This window comes from Sturnira hondurensis, unplaced genomic scaffold, assembly GCF_014824575.4.
Source record: "Sturnira hondurensis isolate 20B ecotype Veracruz unplaced genomic scaffold, ASM1482457v3 Scaffold0016462, whole genome shotgun sequence".
Taxonomy (NCBI): domain Eukaryota; kingdom Metazoa; phylum Chordata; class Mammalia; order Chiroptera; family Phyllostomidae; genus Sturnira; species Sturnira hondurensis.
In genome coordinates this window covers 1,625,525-1,644,254 of record NW_028089093.1, presented here as the reverse complement: position 1 = coordinate 1,644,254, position 18,730 = coordinate 1,625,525, and the positions used below count along the sequence as shown (strand labels likewise).

The window sequence follows — 18,730 nt, the reverse complement described above, 5'->3', positions numbered from 1 at the left end:
TTAGTCATAAGCAAGTCATTCTAACTATTCACACATTCTTTTTTTTTTCAATATAATTTTTATTTAATTCTTGTTCAAGTACAGGTTTCTGTCTTATAATCCCAACCCTGCCCGCCCCCCACCCCATGCTCCCCGCCTCCCTCCCCTTTNCTAACTATTCACACATTCTTCGTTGAGGAGAGAAAAAGGTTAACCTTGGGCTGTATCTGAGCCACAGACCTGCTTTGTTCAACCCACACAATTTTTTTAATTAGATGCTCTCATTTTACATTGGGGAGATTTTATACAAAGTCTGGATTGCTGGCTTTTCTTGAAGAGTCAGCAACTCTGCGGTACCACGCTCCCAGCCCTGCCGGAAGGCTGGGAGTCTGAGTGGGTGGCGGCTGCCTCCCTGGGGAAGGACATGTGCTCCCTGGTGTTGTCCATGGGCCATGTGGGCCGCTCCACCTGTTTCTGACTCCCGCCAGGCCCCACACAGACCTTATCATGGTGCAGTTTTCCTCGTTTACCTCTACGGTGCGGTGACCTCTGCTGTTCTACAGATGGGCAGCATCATCTAAACAAGACACTATCCACGCCTGTCAGCCTGTCCCAGTCACTACACATGCGTCCCAGACAGGAGCACAAGACAGCAGCTTTGGAAAAGGCTGTATCCCTCCTTATTGACAGGTGGAAAGGTCTGGGTTTTTGGAATTGTGTGCCCCTGTAATATATATACATACACACACACCTTTTTGTGTATATGACCCTCTTAAGCAAATAGGGAATCAACTTTTTTTTTAAAGATTTTTTTTATTTATCTCTAGAGGGGAAAGGAAGGAGAGAAATATCAATGTATGGTTGCTTTTCGTGAGTCCCCTGCTGGGAACTGGCCTGCAACCCAAGCATGTGCCCTGACTGGGAATCGAACTGCGATCATCTGGTTCACAGGCCCTAGCTCAATCCACTGAGCTACACCAGCCAGGGCAGGAATCAACTTTTTTATGGGGAAAGCTTTTTCTTTGCTAGTCCATATTTGTTCCTTGCTCATGTGGTTGCTCAGTAATTTAACATTCAAGCGAAATGGGAAATGGAGGATGGATATAGCATTGCAGGAGCTCCTCCTTCTTTTCCTCTGTCTCTTAGTACAAAAGAGATTAACAGGCCCTGGCTGGTGTAGCTCAGTGGATTGAGCAAGGGCCTGTGAACCAAAGAATCACAGTTTGATTCCCAGTCAGGGCACATGCATGGGATGCAGACCAGTTTCCAGCAGGGAATGCACAAGAGGCAACCACAGATTGATATGTCTCTCCCTGTCTCCTTCCCTTCCCCCTCTAAAGATAAATAAATAAAATTTAAAAATAAAATAAAATCAAAAAGAGATTAACAGGCTGATTTGTCAGCCTGGCGAAGAGAGCAAATTAAACGGTCCACCTTGTCCTATCCAGGTGGCTCATTTGGGTGGAACATCATCCTCTACCCCCAATGGTTTCAGGTTCAGTCCCTGGTTGGGACACATGCTTAGGTTGTGGGTTCAATCCCCAGTCAATCCCCAGTGGGAGTGTGAATGGGAGGCAACAGATCGATGTTTCTCTTTCTCTCTCTCTCTCAAATCAAGAAAAATATATCCTTAGGTAAGGGTAATAAAGAAATATTATTTCTTTCCATAAAGAAACATTGTCCACCTTGTCTTATGGGTGAAATGCCAGTGCCCTGAGCTATTCTTGGACTTGGACTTTGCTGGCCCTCAGTGTGGGGGCCAGTGCTGGCTTCTTGGGAGTATGGTGATGAATTCTGAATGGCTGGAGAGAAAAGATCCCCAGGTGAAAGGGGGTGAGTAACTATCAGCTGGGACTGGTCGACTTGCCACGTTGTTTGTTGGTATGAGTGAGGTTCAGGCCAGTTTTCCCTGCTGCGTACAACGTAACCTAGAAGCACAGCTGTACCGCCCTGTAGCATCTGTGCTCCCATTCTGGGTTTCAGTTGGTCAGACCAGGAGAGAGTGGGCTGCGTTTTTGACCATCCTGGTTCCGAGGGTGGTTTTAATTCACGAGGGTTGCAGCATCGGCTTTTGAAAGTCTTTAACCTGTATTACCATAATGAGGGCCCCTGGCTTTATAAATCCTTCAGCCTCCAGTAGAACACAACAGAAAGTGGACTCCCTTTGGGCTGCTCTCTCAAACACGCGTGCGCACGAGCAAACACAGATTTCAGCAACAAGGCCATGTTCTTTCCTCTCTGCTCTTCGTAGGGAGATCTCTGTGACCTGGGCCTGGCCGGTCCAAGCTGCTGGAACGCAGGGCAGGGAAGCTTCTGGTAAAATGAAATCAGACTCACAGGCCCTGGCTGGTGTAGCTCAGTGGATTGAGCGCGGGCCTGCGAACCACACGATCACGGTTCAATTCCCAGTCAGGACACATGCCTGGGTTGCAGGCCGGTTCCCTGCAGGCCAACTCGCAGCAGGGGATGCACGAAAGGCAACCATACATTGATGTTTCTCTCCCTCTCTCCTTCCCCTCTAAAGATAAATTTAAAAAAAATGAAATCAGACTCACAGAACAGAGGTGTCGCCTGTAAGGACTCAACCACTATTTGGAAAAAGATTTTTAAAAGTGCTCAGAACTGCAGTCATTAGTATTTGAAAGCCTTTTTAAAATGGATTTTTTCCTTGCAGTATATTTTAAAAACTAATTTAAGGGTATGTTGGCATGTTGGAAGCTCTTCCTCTAGAATTGTTTGATAATGATGAAAATATTTTCTCTATGAGTTTTGTCTTTTTCACATCAACTTGTGAAGCTTTAACATCGTTACTGTTTTTGTTGTTTTCTTACAAATCTAAATACCTCATCTTGATTTAACGTTATATTGAGGAAGCGTCTGATTTTTTTTCTCAGAAAAGCTGCAAGGAGGCTGGACTCTGAGAGGTTTCTGTCAGCAGCAAAAGAAATCATTTCAATTTCTTCTCTGTGTGGATTTTGGATTTTAATCAAAGGGGGCCATCTTGGAGATAAATATATACAGCCTATACATTGTCCTAAGGCATCCTGTACAATAGAGCTTATTCTGACCAATACTTGAATATCAAATTGTAGACCCACAGGGCAAAACGTCTACACAAATAAAAGTATTCATAAAGAAAAACATGGAATTTCCTAGATTTTAATTTTGTCGTGGGTGAATTAATTAACTGTCTAGAGCAGGATGTGGCATCTTAAATTTTCCTCAGATGTCCCAATTCTTTGTAAAGTCCAGAAGGATTGGGAAGGAGAGGGCCGTGGAAGGGGCTGGGGCCCAAATAGGCTAAGGCTAGCATCTCAGCCACCTCTCGGGAGGTGAGATGGAGGGAAGTGCACGGGATGACTTCTGGTTTTGAAATAAGGGGGGACTGATAGACCGGAGTGTCTCAGGTCCTAATTATTTCCCCGATGATACTTCAATGCCAAATTGTTTCTATGCTTGCATACTAAGGTCCCCTCATTATTTAGTTAAGAGAACTGGATTTGCATAAACTGGATAATGAGAAGCATTTCCACTACAGCAGAAAGCAATTTTGGTTTCCGAGTCCTGTGACCAAATAAATAAAAAGAAAAACCACATGCAGCCAAGGTAAACATGGGATCGGTGCAACTGAAGGACTGAAGCACCGTGATCCCTACAATTTGTTATCCCCTGAAGATATGACAGAGTCAGGAGTTCACAGATTGTCCCCACTCTTTTAATCAGCCTTGAAGGGTAAGACGCTCTTAACGTCTGAGGGGGCCTTAACTGTGCGTAGAAAATCTTCCCCAAGGAAAAGACTAGAAGCTATATGGAATACCACATCCATTAGTATTACTTGCATGCAAACACAGCTCTATGTTGACCTTAATTTTCCAGCCATTCTAAACAGACAGGAAGTGCACGGGCGCTCTGTCTGTTTCTCTTTTTGCTGAAGACAAGAAATAAGAATGGCCTCTAATCTTTTAAACAGATGCTTTATAATTTTTTTCTGAAATGATATGTGCTCATTATGGTACATCTCTTTTTAATGAATCAGTTGGTCTTCAGACCTTGTTAAATGGGTAATAAATATACAGCTATCTGTCTAGTACATGAAAAATTGTACTTGGTTCAAGTGCAAGAAGTTAACTGCATGCATGTTATAGAGACCTTCCCCGTGCCTTACAGAATATTATCTTTGCTAATCAGCATTATTTAAGTATTGTATGACAACAAAAAAAGTGTTAGACCCTCTCAGCTTGACTTAGTCATCAAACAATAATTAACTAAAAGTAGTCTTCCAGGTAAACAGTAGAATGCATAAATTGCTAAGAATTCTGATCAAATAAGGTAAAGATTTTTTAAAGACAAAACTCCAAATCAAATGCACTGCATTGGTGCTGAACATTCAATAGAGCTGTACTCACACACCTCAGCATGCCAAAACCCTGGGATTTTTCAAAAATCTAGGTTCTTGAGGCCCATGAATCTGCATTTTAAAGACCCCCCCAAAGCATGTTGATACACTGCATATAATGAAATATTTAGTAAATATCAAGAATTGTGTGTTTCTAGAGTAAACACACAATTATTTGGGTAATCAATTATTTGGGTAATCAATTATTTGGGTCAGGACTGGATATAGACAAACTAGGAAAACCCACCCTAACCCTTTCTTTTTTTAAAGGAAGAGTAGTATAGACGTGTACTAATAAAGTAACCACTAGCTACATGTGGCTTTTTAATTTAATTTTTAATTAATTAAAGTTAAATTAAATTACATTTTTGTTTCCTCAGTAGCAATACCACATTTCAGGTGCTCAGTAGCCACATGTAGGTACCAGCCCCCTAGATTAAACGGGACGAATATGGGACCTTCCCAACACCACGGAACGACTGGTGAAGAACATTTCTCCTGCCTGCCTGTTAACAGGGGCACAGGAAAATTAAACTGATTCAATCAGTAAAAACATGGGTCACTTCTGGATTATAGCCACCTAAGAGAAGTTCAAAATGTTGGAGGAAGAGAAACTCAGATGGGGAAAGAGGCAGGTAGCAAAGTGAGAAGAACAGAGACGGATGATTGAGAAGGACAGAAAAGACTTGGCCCCAGGAGCGGGACACACCACAAGAAAGTGGGTTTAGGGATCTTTCAGGAGAAGGAGACATGCTCAGCTTTCCTCGGTTCATGGCGGTCTTTGTTGAGACTGCTCTGGGAAGTGCGGAGGAACAGACTGACAGTCCATGTACCAGCACAAAAACGGAAGGCCTCTCAGAATCAAGCAGGGGTGTTAGCTTGTCTGCCAACTCAGCCACCACCTCAGCTCTGCTACCTGCTCCTGGAGAAACCCCCACCTGTTGCTCTCATTTAACGCAGCTCAGTTTTCATGTCACTGTATCCACTAACGTTGCTTTCATCTTCTCCTCTCATAGCTTGTGATGACTTGTCTCTGCTTGTGCATGAATCCTGCCTATGGTCATTCCTCTTTGTCTCTCTTGTTCTGGGGCGGTCTGTTGCCGAGCTCCTTTCCTCAGATTCAGTTGGTCCCCAGAAGCAGTTCTGACTGGTCTGGTCATCATCATGAAGTAGAGACCAAGGCGCCAGGCAAGGTTGTTGTGCGAGTCTCCCCCAGAAGCTGCTGGCTGACTGGACCACCGGGGCAGATGCAGAGCCCCAATTCAGTCAGCTGGGCTGTGAACTGGGTGGGCCAACCTTTTTGTCAGGCCCCCCGGGAAGAGGGCTCTGGGCTTAGCAGTCTCTGAAGCTTCTATGAAGCAAGCTGTATAGTCTGAAGGTACCTTGCCTGGCCACTAGCAAAGAAAACATCAGCCCAGTACAGAGGGACACTCCAGTGTCCATCCTCATGGTGTGATATTTTTGTCTAAAGGTTTTTTTAAGGCCATGTTGCATTTTCTCAACTATAAACACACCAGTTAGTATTTATCACACTATAAGAAAGTCAAAGTGGGATCTAGCTTTCTTTCAGTAGGAAGTCTTCTGATTTTTTTTCCTGCAAGAATTGTTATTTTCTGCATGATCCTGCCAATTTTTTCCCCATCAAACAACTACATTTTTATTCTCTGTTGTCTCATGTAGTTGACGAGACTAGTTCTGGAAATAACAGGGAGAGAGGGAAACAAACCTGAGTGTTCCTTGAAGGTTTTCTCTGAAAGGATCCCTGGTTTGTGTCATTACCCCTCATTGCTGCCGATTAAAAAATACGTCTTACTCAGAAATTGACAGTGCTTCAAACCACAAACGCATAAAGCGTGTGAACACCTGACAGAGAAGAGGCCCGCATGTTGTTTGGATCCCCCACCGCATCTCCACCCCCTTTCCTCGGTGTCCCCTCTACCCCAGAGAGTCTATTATCTCCTCTCAACTCGGGTACAAATTAGTAGGCTGTGGAAGTTCGTCTCTTCCCCCTTCTCCCTCCCATTTCACCCTTTCTGTGCACCAGCTCTGATCCGTGCTCTGCACCATCGCCGCCAACCCTGTGTAGGGCTCGCAGGGACTCTGAGGCCTTTACTGTCTAATCTGCTTAATCATATCCCTGGATTGTGACAAAGCAGAAGGAAAATACAGTTGCATATAGGCAGCATGCTCCATTCAGAGTGCATTTTTAAGTATTCATTCCATTTTTTAATGTCGACAGAATTTCTGATTTATAGAAAAGTTGCAAGAATAGTACAAAGAATTCCTGGTACCCTTTATCCACTTTCCCCAAATGTTTGCATTTTATGACATTTGCTATGTTGTATTCATTCTCTCTCACTCTTTCTTTCACTCTCTCCCACACACACACACACACACACACAAAAATGTGTGCACATCTATGTTGCTTTGCTAACCCATCTTTTTAACTTCCATGACATTCCATTACCTTTAAATATTTCAATGTGTTTTCCTTAAGAATTCAGAGTGATATTTTTAATTAAAAAATAATAATAGTTGCTGTCTTTGCTTTCCCTTCTCTGACGGAGAATTTTTAAAAGCAAACTGGCTAAAAGAGAAGGAACGTCTGATGCTTCACAAACTGGTTCATCAGCTCAAAGATGCTCAAGACTTGGCTGTATGTTTGTGATTCAGTTTTAGGTCAGATGAGCTTTCAAAATGGGGGTGGGGATAGCACTGCAACTTGTATCTCTGCCTTTTTAAAACCCAAATTAATTTCTCAGGGGCTATTTTGCCAGCAGCATAATATGAGGGAAGCTTTCTCATTAAAATAGTGGGCACAGGATGTGATGTGGCTAGTAAGCGAGATGTCTGTTACGATACTTGGCCACACTGTGCTGAAGTTAGCAGTTACATACACTATAACAGGTAGTGATAATCAATTCAGGTGCTCTATTTTTTCCTTTTTATTTAATGCTGAGTCTTACAAATTTGGGTTACAGAGGGAACCATCTGTGCCCTAAGCACACTGTATTGTATTATTAATACCAGGAGAGCAGCCGAGTCCCCCTAACAGTCTTTGTGGTCTGTGGATACCCTAAGAAATGTCCGAGCATAAAAGGAGGCTATTTGGGTTGAAGTGGGCTGATGGTCTGGGATGACATTTGAATGCATGGAGGGTGATGTCGAAATGATGATGTCGGGAAGGGAAGGCAAAAGGAAGCTTGAAACCATTCCCATTGTCCCACAACGCTCATCACTCCTCCTGAGCCCTTCCTCCTACTGGAGCTTTGTCTGAGTAGAAATGGGGAGTGGGACCAGGAAGGGTGCACACTGGGGCTTTGGGACGAAAACCAGGGATTCGGGTTCTTAGACACATTAACATTCTAGACAGATAGCAGATGTAATGAAAAGCACAACCCAAATGTATTTCAAGTCTTAACAAAGTTAAACATCTTAGCTAAATTATTACAAGTGTATTTAACAAAATGTTTGCAATACTCAGAGATGCTTCTATGAATAAAGCTTTTAAAAACATCAAATCAGTTATGAAAATGAATAATTTACCAAGCCTCACTTGGAATTTAGGATGGCTGTTTCCTCTACCAGCACACACACATGTGTGCAAACACACGCAGTCTGTACACTCCCACAGCCAAACACAATCATTTTTCAACAGTCCTGGAGTTGCTAAGAAAATATCATAGATTGTCAAAGGGTTGCTTTTCCACCTAAGGAAATAATGCACAAGGTCTCAAACAGAAAACAATACAAATGTAGGAGACATGGGATGGAAATTTTACTACTAAGAAATATCACCATGTATGCCAAGCATGAAATCAAATACTGTGGCTATTAACTTCTATACTTGGGTGAATTTTTCCCCTTTAAATTATTACCATTTTTAATGTAGTTTGCATTATGTACAGTGCCCTTGGATTTTTAATTGCTCTGGATTATCATTTTCAATGCAATTAGTAAAAGGCCCTCAATTACATATAATTATTGCTGTAAATGGGGCTACTGGCCTAATTACTATAAATGAGGAAAGATGCGTGATTATCATGTGCAATTAAATCACATACAGTGTTTATTTTACATTATTATATACAGTGGTGTAAGGATTAATTATATCATTCCTTGGTCAACACATCTATTTTACATTAAGATATCTAGAATTGTGATCCATTGGCAAAGACCTGGGTACTGGATCTTTTTTTTCTAAGTAATTGAGTCACTCTGTGCACAGACGGAAAAAAAATCTGAAAGGAAAAAAAATATGTTTTACCTCCATTCATTAACAATGCCCAGATTACCCTGTGTTCAGTGTTCAATTGTTCTTGAGCCCAATGCCAAATTCTACCATACCTGTTTGTTTTTATGTAAATGAGCCAAACTCAACACCCCTGAATGATGGTAACATTTAAAACATGCCCGAGGGTGGGGGCGGGGGGAGGAGGTCTTTCCTTCATTGTGGCGACCATGATAATCACCCCTAGTTTACAAATGCACACTTAACAAGCTTATAGCACATAATTAATTCTGCAAAGGCTGGTTTTTGACAGAGTGGGATTATGAGAATTGCATACTGATAGTGGCAGGAGAAATAAATCTATTTTCTCGACGTCAGGAAGGGTGTTCTTGTGTTCTTCAGAAACTGGCACATCTCAGAGGTGTTGCTCTCAAAATGATCTCAGGATGGAAAGAAATCAGTAATTACAGAGCCAGGCATTCAGTTGTGTCCTAATTTTCCCATCAGTTTTTCAGTATTTCAGCTGCTTCAGAGACTTAAAGTATTCTCATTAGGTAGCTGCAGAGGCAGCCGCGTGCCTACTCCCTCATTCTCTCACTCGAATTTCCTTTTTTTTTTTCATTCCTGCCTTGGGAGTGACTGTGAAGATCATTTGCTGGAATGATTGGCAGGTTAGAGGATTCGATCAGATGAGTTCCTCTTAGTGCAGGTCAAAAAGGCTAGTTAGCAGGAGCTGTCGAAAAATGCCAGCAGCATTCGAAATGGGAAATGTCATGACTTCCAGGCAGGGGGTGCCACCTGGAACAGAAGGCCCCCAGCTCATTAGCAAGTTACAGGATGCAGGCTTAACTGGAGGGAGCAGAGGAGGAAAGATAATACCCAATAGGAAAAATGATTGTGAAGTGGAATTGATTTCATGTATAATTTGTTTATCACTAGAGGGGACAAATGCTGTCCTTCTGACATGAGCAGAGAAGTGTGGACTATGAATGAAGCCACTTAGCATAATCTCCAGGTTGAGCTTTGGATTTATAGAATGCAAACTTCTTTATTCTTAACTGTGGAAATGATCAGGTCATGTTACATTAATTAAAGCTGACATACTCTCAAATGTTTTATCTGGGCGATGTGGCAATTCAAGAGAAACAGAGATGGGCAACTTTAGAAAATAAGAGGGTTTTTTTTTCCCCCTGCTGGTGTGGAAGACTAGCTCAGTTGCATACTGAATTATACAAGGGCTGTGGTGAGCTAGGCTCCATCAGTCAAACCTGGCCTTCCTGATTCTCACACAAACCCTTCGGGAGGTTTAGATCCAATCCACGTTAAAATATCTATGTATAGTTTAGAATATGACTGTATCATATTTGGGTACAATGTTAACATTTTGATTTGTTTTTTTTTTAAAGGGGAAGCTCTCCAATTTCATGACTTCCTAGTTGTCAGTTCATCTAGAATTTGATATTTTACCATAAACTTAGCAAATGACAGCAGCCATATCTACCAACAAAAGGAAGCTACAGAGATGTCCTAACGGGGAAAATTAATCTGCAGTTTGTAAAAGGAGCATGTAGTGGCAAAACAAAAAAATAGTATGCCTAGTATGTACTCAAATTAAACTCCAGATGTAAAGGTTCCAGTATTCTTACAGTATGTTAAGTGGGCTATAGTGTAAAGCCTTTTTCTGCATATATTCCAACAGAAAATGTTGTTTCTTTTGATAAGAAACTTTTATGATATCATTTATCTTTCACATGGAGGTCTTTGTTTGTTAAGCCACGAACGCCACAGCTGTACGTCTTTCCGGATGAGCACTAAAAGATGTTTATGTAGCATCCAGATTTTGGTTTAGACAGATTTTCAAAATGTCTTTGCCTTGAGTTTCTCTCCTTTCTCTTAAATATTGAGACAGTTTATGAGGCAGACATGAGATAGCTAAAGCTTGTGTTACCAAGCAGCCTCCACTGCTGCCTTAAGTGAGCAGGACTCTGCAAACCTCCTAGTCAAAACACTGCTGGGAAATTCACTCTGTTCTGTGTTCAGCATAAAAAGCTTAGCATTAAGTAAGCTATGGAATATAGCTGTCAAGATGTACTGTGCTAGTTTTGTTAAATCTAAAAATTTAAGCATCAGTATGAATCCACTCGTCCCCTCATTTGGGAGTTTTATTGTGCGGTCCAAAGGCTGGCCTTTGGAAAAAAAAATTATGAAATAGTGTTTGAAATGGTTTGTCTACGGTTAAGATTTTTTTATTCTTCTACAGTTATTCAATTTGTTCATAACTGACAGATTTATTAGAAAAATGAATAAATCACCTATTTTAAGAGAAAACATTGTGAAGAATTTTCAAGTAAGAGATTTGGGTCTACGTTGGGTCCAAGTGGATTTTGCAGTTTCAGACTAGTTTTAAGTAAAATGTCCTTACCTCTCAGAGGGGCAAACCACAGGTGTCCTGCTTTGGGAGCCACAGGCGAAGGGCGGTGTCTGCGCATGCCTCCACTCACTAGCTGCCTCTTTCTCCATTCCCTGCCCTCCACCAGGCCTTCCTCTCCACTACTCTTGAATTCTTCTCCGTTAACCCCCTCTCCATTCATTAAAATAGTATCTGGTACATATTGACATTTGTATATTTATCATTCCCAGTGATGAATCTTTCCACCAAATGGATTGACTGACCCTGTTGTTTAAATTGCAGCTTCAGATTTGTGGGTTCCCCTAGATAAGGTCCCTACATTCTAAAGAAATGACATCCTTGTAATTGTCCTCTATATCAGTTCTCAGTGTGTGGCTTGTGTACCCTGGGGATTCTCAAGAGACTCCATGGGGTCAAAAGTTGTTTTCCTGATAACACTAAGATGTTCTTTGCCGTTTGTACTGTGTTGACATCTGCCCCGAGGGTGCAAAGCGTGGTAGGGAAAGCCGCTGGCCCCTCGGCCTGCATCAAGGCGGTGACAGCCAACTGTACTCCTAGGCACTGTTTCCTTTACCACCTCACAATGGTAGTTGTTTGTAAAAGCCAGTTTCACTTAATACTGTTCTTGATGAAGAGGTAAAAATCATTCATTTTGTTAGTCTCTCCCTTTGAGTAAATGTTTTTTAGAGTTCGGTGTGACTCAGTGGGAAGTTTACGTAAACCACCTCCACAGTGGCTAAGACTGTCTCAGGGAAAGCTCTGGTGCAGGTATTTGAGTTGCAAGGTGAACAAGCTCTTATATTTCCTGAAATATGGTTTTCAACTTGAAAAAATGACTAACTGACAGAGAAATGTGGTTATTTAAACTGGAGTATTTGGCAGACATTTTCTTAAAAATAATAAAAATTGAGCCTATCTTCTGAGGAAAACAACTCATAGTATTTACTGCCAATGATAGAATGAAAACTTTCAGTAGAAAATTAGAGTTCCGGAAAACTCTAGAAAACTGTGTTTGGCATGCTGAGCTTGACAATTTCCCAAACACTTTTCAAGTGAGATGGACAGTGATACAAGCAAGTGGGATTTTTTGATATTATGTAGTGAAATGTGTCAGCACTTGAAAGATCCACATAACTCATTGAACCAGGGTTTTCCAAAGGGCCAGTGCATGATTTAGAAAAATCATTGCATGAATAAAATATTTACTAAAATTGTAAAATTAACCAAGACATTTTAAAGTAACAGAACTTGAAGGATTCAATGATATGGTTTCAGACTTCCCCGTGCAACTAACCCTAAAGAAACTAGCACTCCCGAGGGTTGTTGTCACGTAAAAGAAGAGTGTATACCTACAGTTAGCTGAGAGGGCTAGGAAAGCACTTCTTCCTTTTCCAACTACATATCTGTGAGAGGCCATATTTCCTTCCGTTGCTTCACCCAGAACAACATATCATAGAACAGATTAAGCACAGAAGCAGGTAGAATCTAGCTCTTCTCTGGTCAGCAGACATTAAAAAGATTTCCATAATGAGGCAGTGCCACCGCCTCACTAATTGCGTTTGGAAAAGGTAGTTCTTTTTATCTGAACAATGTTTTTATATGAACATGTAATGGATGTATTTTTTATGAATTAATAAATATTTTAATCCATTTTCATTATAAATATGGTAAATATCAATAGCTATAGCCCATGTAAACAAAAGTTCTTTGGGGATCCTCTATAGTTTTTAAAATATCAAGGGTCCTTAAAATGAGAAAGTGTAAGAACCACCTCCTTGCGTTACGAGGGCTAAGCATTAACTCTAACATGCTAATTATGTGGGTAACATTTTTCCTCCATATATAAATGACTGTTCGCTGAAGTTTTTTGGCTACATAAAATCATTCCAGTTCTATGCATCTGATTGAATAGCTCAGTTTTTCCGAGGGTGCAGTGGGTAAAATCCCTGTTCTTGTGTGCACACAGACACCTACAGTAGAGTGCCATTTACGATGCCCTTCATGGTTAGTAGACCAAGTCTTAAAAGACCTTTGCTATATATTAGCTGTTTGGGCTGTAACTTTTCCTTTTTTATGTGCGTTAGATTTGACCTTGCCTGGAGAGGCTCTGATTGTAAAACACTAAATCGTCAGGCCATTTTCATAGCTGGCTTATAGGACTCTGGAAGACTTTCAATACAGCGCCTTGATCAGACTTAGTGTAAATTCAGTTTCTTTCAGAAGGGACTCAGGTTTTCCTCTGCCCACCTACTAGACAGTAGCTCCTGGAAATCAGGGTGCATTGTGGGATTGCTCATTGACACTTCCTACTCAGCATGAGTAGCAGTCAGATTAGGGTTGTGGGTTATTTTTAACTCTTTGTTTCGAAGTACTTGTAGAAAGCTATACACTTCACCAACTTCTAGTATTGACAATCTTTACAACCATGGTACATTTATCGATTTAGAAAATGAATTAATTAAACTACAACTTTATTTGTAGTTCACCTATTTTCACACTCATGTCCTTCTTCTACCCCAGGACCCCATCCAGGATACCATACTGCATTTACCATAAAGTCTCCTTAGTCTCCTCTGGTCTGGGCTAGTTTCCCAATCTTCCCTTTTTCTCCATGACCTTCAAGCTTTTGAAGAGTGCTGTTCAGATATTTTATAGAATGTTCCTTATGATGTTTTCTCATGGGGTTATGGGTTTTGGAGAAGAATACCACCAAGATGAAATGCTCATCACATCATGTCAGGAAGTACATGACACCCACATGACCTGTCACTGGTCATGTTGACCTTGATCACTAGTTGCGGTTCCACAGACAACATGACATCTATAAAGTAGAATCAGAGAGGCAGAAGGTCTGGGATGGGTTCTCAATCAGATGGAAGGAATTCAAGATGAGTTACTGAACTGAGGACAGAGCCACCTGGTGAAGAGAGATTCGGAAGAGAAGCAGAGAAATAACTCTGAAATGGCTGAAAATTGTCAGAAATGCAAGAGAGGAGTTCATGGACAGAGAGGAGAGTGTCCCAGTTAAGAATCCTGAGATGTTCCAGCCTGTGACTCAGGATCAGTGGTAGAATTTAGCAAGATGCCTGACAGAGGGTGAAATATATTTTGTGAACATGAATAAATGTGCGGCTATTTCACTCTTGCTGGGGACAAAGCCAGAGCTTCTGCTTCTCTGTATTGAAGTGCCCTGTCAGGAATCTGTCTTCCTCACCAGAATCCAGTCTCAAAAACAGGAATTTGTTTACTGTCTTGTCCCCATTTCACTACTATATCTCCATCTCCTAGTATGGAACATAATTCATGCCCAGTAAGAATTTTTAGACACTGTTGGATTTAGCGAATATCCAACAAACTCACCATACCAAAATCTTTTGTCCTTTCAGCAAGCAGTTTTTGAGTAGCCATTATATGGGTGTTATTTTAGGCAGCAATAAGAAAGTGTCTAGCCTCACACAATTTTTTTAACTTTTAAATTTTTTTCAAGTGCAGTTTACATTCAATATTATATTGTAGTAGTTTCAGGTGTACAGCACAGCAGTTAGACAATCTGTACTGTATAAAGGGTTCCCCCAACATTTCCAGTACCCACCTAGCACCTGACATAGTTATTACAATACTGCTGACTATATGTTCTGTGTTGTACTTTACACCCCTGTGACTGTTTTGTAACTACCAGTATGTACTTCTGAATCCCTTCACATTTTTCACCCAGTCCCCAACCCACCTCCCCTCTGGTAACTATCAGTCTGTTCTTTGTATCTGTGAGTCTGGTTTTTTGTTTATTTGCTTGCTCATTTATATTGTTCTTCAGATTCCACATATAAGTCAAATGATATGTTATTCATCTTTCTCTGGCTGACATTTTACTTAGCATAATAACCTCTAGGTTTGTCCATGCTGTCTCAAGTGGTAAGATTTTGTTCTTTTTATGGCTGAATAATATTCCAGTATATATATATAAATATCCACTCATCAATTGGTGGGCACTTGGGTTGCTTCCATAGATTGGCTATTATAAATAATACTGCAATAAACATGGGGGTGTATATAGTCTTTCAAATTATTGTTTTGGCTTTTTTTTTGGCTATATACCCAGAAATGGGATTGCTGGGTCATAAGGCAGTTTTATTTTTAATTTTTTGATGAACTTCCATACTGTTTTCCACAGTGGCTGCACTAGCCTGCATTCCCACCAACAGGTCACCTCTTTCCTGCACATCCTCACCAACACTTGTTATTTGTTGATTTACTGATGATAGCCATTCTGGCAGGTGTTATGTGGTATCTCACTGTGGTTTTAATTTCCATTTCTTTGCTGATTAGTGATGTTGAGCATCTTTTCATATGTCTATTTGACCATCTGTATATCCTCTTTGGACAAGTGTCTGTTTGGGTTTTTTGGTCCACTTTAGAATTGGATTGTTTATGGGGTTTTTGTTTTTGTTTTTGTTTTTTGTTTTTTGCTTTTGGAAGACACTATTTAAAGAGACAGATACGAACATTTAAATTTTAGGACTGGCTACAGCAGAAGTTTGCATGAATCTACATGGCAGGACAAATGAGGTAAAAATTATTTTTTCATTTTCTTGAAATAATACTCTAGATATTCTTGAAAATGTTTCACAAAAGAAGAGATTTTGAACAAAAGAAAGGATTAGGTTTTCCATGGGCATAAATGAAGAAAAGAAGTGTGTTTTCAAGCAGAGGAAACACTGGGAGCAAAGCCATGTCACAGAGCATCTTGGGTAATATGCGGAAGCTACAGGGCACGGGCAGGGGAGTGAAAAGAGACAGGACTGAAAAAGTGATTGAAGCTACTTTGTGGAGGGTCCAGAATGACATGCTAAGGAGTTTGGATTTAATGCGATTGCCCGTAGGGAAACATACATGACCTTCTGGTCAGGCACAGGACGGTCAAACATCTTAAAGTTGGAAGATTCTTTAAGGATCATATAACAACCGTCAAAGAAGATGTGATTTTTTTCCTGGAACTTCTGATTATGGTCGATCATGTCTTGAAAGTAAGTAAAGAAAATTCATAAAATTTTATTCACACTTGTATCTAAAATAATATTAGAATATTGAAATTAAACCAACATTTACCCTCCTCTTTAGCTGAAACCCATTCATCTCCTAAGCCCTAAAATTATGTGAATCTATTTTGGGAATGGCTCCTCTAGCATACATTTTTCAATATGCATATAATGTACTTCTTAAAAAGTTATGCACAAATTCTTTATTTTAGTTAAAAGAATATGTTTTCTCTGTTCATATCCTATTTGTAAAATGAACAATGACCCATTTAATTTAACTTTTGTGAATATGTAGAATTTTACATATTAAGATATATTGACAACATTTAGGAGAAATGCAAAACTAAAAAGTGAAATAACTGATTTTTCAGGGATAAAAATGTAAGACAGTTTTTGAAGGTGAAAGAAATGTTAAAGAATTTAGTATGTTCATGATCTTGCTTGTAATGTGCTTAGCACTCAGTAGGTGTACAAAAGTTTTTCATGGAGAAATTCATACTGATATTTATGTACTTTAAGTATCTATAAGAATTAACTCTAGTTTTTATGCCCACTTTGCCTAAATACGAACAAACTTTTAAGTATTTGAATATCGTAAAATGTGTCTAACCAATTTTTTAAACCACCTAATATTTAATAATTTTTTGATGGTAGTGCTGATAGTGACAAATAAAAAATGTTAAAATAACTAACATAAGACAGATTAAACATAAATTATTTAGAATTGATGGCTTAAATATTTTTAAAAGGAATTTTTAAGTACTTTAAAGTATACCAAACTAGTTAGAATATTATGCAGCTAAAAAATTACAGTCTGAAGCAAACAACAAGAAGAAATACTATGTAATGATATGGAAAAAGTATAATATTCACTTGTACATATAAAATATGTATGTAAAGAAAAATGACAAAGGAAATACATTAAACTCTTAAATACTTGTTTTAGCAGAAAAAATGTTTTTTACAATTTTATTGTATATTTAATAAAGTTAATAATTACAGTTTTATAACCAGAGTAGTTTCTCACTGTAATTCCAACCTCAGATTCTCCTTAAATGGGTTTGAGTTTGGTTTTTTAAAATATATTTATTGATTTTAGAAGGAGAGGAAGGAGGGAAGAGAGATTGGTTGCCTCCCATACTCACCTCAACTAGGGATTGAACTTATATCCCAGGAATGTGCCCTGATGGAGAATCGAACCACCAGCCTATTGGTATAGAGGATAATGCTTCAAACAACTAAGCCACACCGGCCAGGTCAAGTCCAAGTTTTTTGATGCTGTCTCATTACCAGACTTTCCTCTGTAGATAGTAGTATATAATGAAGAACCAAAGACCAAGCCAACAAACTTATTTTCAACCACAGAGCATTTCTTACTTTAACATTTAAAGTATTTGTCTTAATACTAAGAAATGCTAGTACATTAACACTGGAAATAGCAATGTCCAAATGATTAAGGAACAAAATGAAAACATAATTTAACCCAAAGCAAATAGACGAACTAGAGTAAGCACATCAGATAAGAATTTGAGATTCCAGATTTTTCCTTCACCTACTGCTTATCTCAATATGTTTTCCCAGAGACTGCTTTTTGAGTCTTTTTTTTGGGGGGGTGGGGAACATCGCCTTCTTTCCTATCCAAGACTAACTTGCTCAGTGTTGTTTTGGGGGGGTGAGAGGATGGAGGCATTGCAAGAAAGCCATGACTGTTTCCCAGTTTGATCCATTTAACTATAGCTCAACAGCTCATGGCTGATGGACAGCCTTCAAGGTAAATAATTTCTTTATTACCTCTCCACACCCCCAAATATCTCCTGATCATGGTAGGTGTTAGTCTGCCTGTAAGAACTTAATACAACCCTCAGTGGTCCACTGCCCACCTGCCAGGACCTGAAAGGTTTGCACAAGGTCAGAAATTCAGATCCCTACCCTTACCTCTGTCTTGTCCATAGCTTAAGGATAAGGGAGAGAGGCTGGTGAAACAAAAGTCGTTTCCATTTATTTGTACCTTTTATATTTGTAACACAGGGTCCAAATGAATTTTGAAAAGAAGGTATATGTGAAGAAAATGAATTTGCAAAATTGTTATATTGTGTGTTTGCACAAACATGTTTGAGACCTGAAACCAGCTCAGTATGCGGTCATTTTACATAAATAATTTTCAAACATATAAACTTGTGTTTATATATCTGTGTCACAAAAACGATTTGTTTTCACGTCCTTTGTGACTTTCCGTGGTACTTCACTGTTCAGAAAGCTTTGCTTTTAGAACTTTTTTTTTGCATTTTCCAATTTCCACCTTCAATCCATTTCTTGATTTGAAATGTTACCAGAGAGGATCAAAAAGAAAAGAAAAGCATGTGTATTTGCTGGGAGGTGAAAACAAGGCAGAGGAAGGAAGACTGCTGGGGGGGGGGGGGCGGGAATATTTAAATGAGAAATGGAAACCCGAATGCTTCACTTGTTGGCTTTTAGCACAATTACCATACCTTATGAAATACACAGGGAATAGTTAATTACAACTAAATGAGCCCCCTTTTTAGGCCCAGGGAGCTTGACTGTCAGAGCTGTGAAGGACGTCGAACTAGAAGGCTGGTCTCCGTGTCAGACACTGGATGGTCTTCGAGACCCAGAGAAAAGATAGCTGGGCGAGAGTAGCCTCAGACAAGGGAGCCATG

The 18,730-nt window shown here is 39.9% G+C and overlaps 1 protein-coding gene across 3 annotated transcripts in view; it reads left to right on the top strand.

Annotated features, from left to right (window-relative positions):
- CDK14 (cyclin dependent kinase 14) overlaps positions 1-18,730 on the top strand; it is a 549,832-nt gene that overhangs the window by 466,076 nt on the left and 65,026 nt on the right. The gene's annotated exons all lie outside the window — the stretch shown is intronic.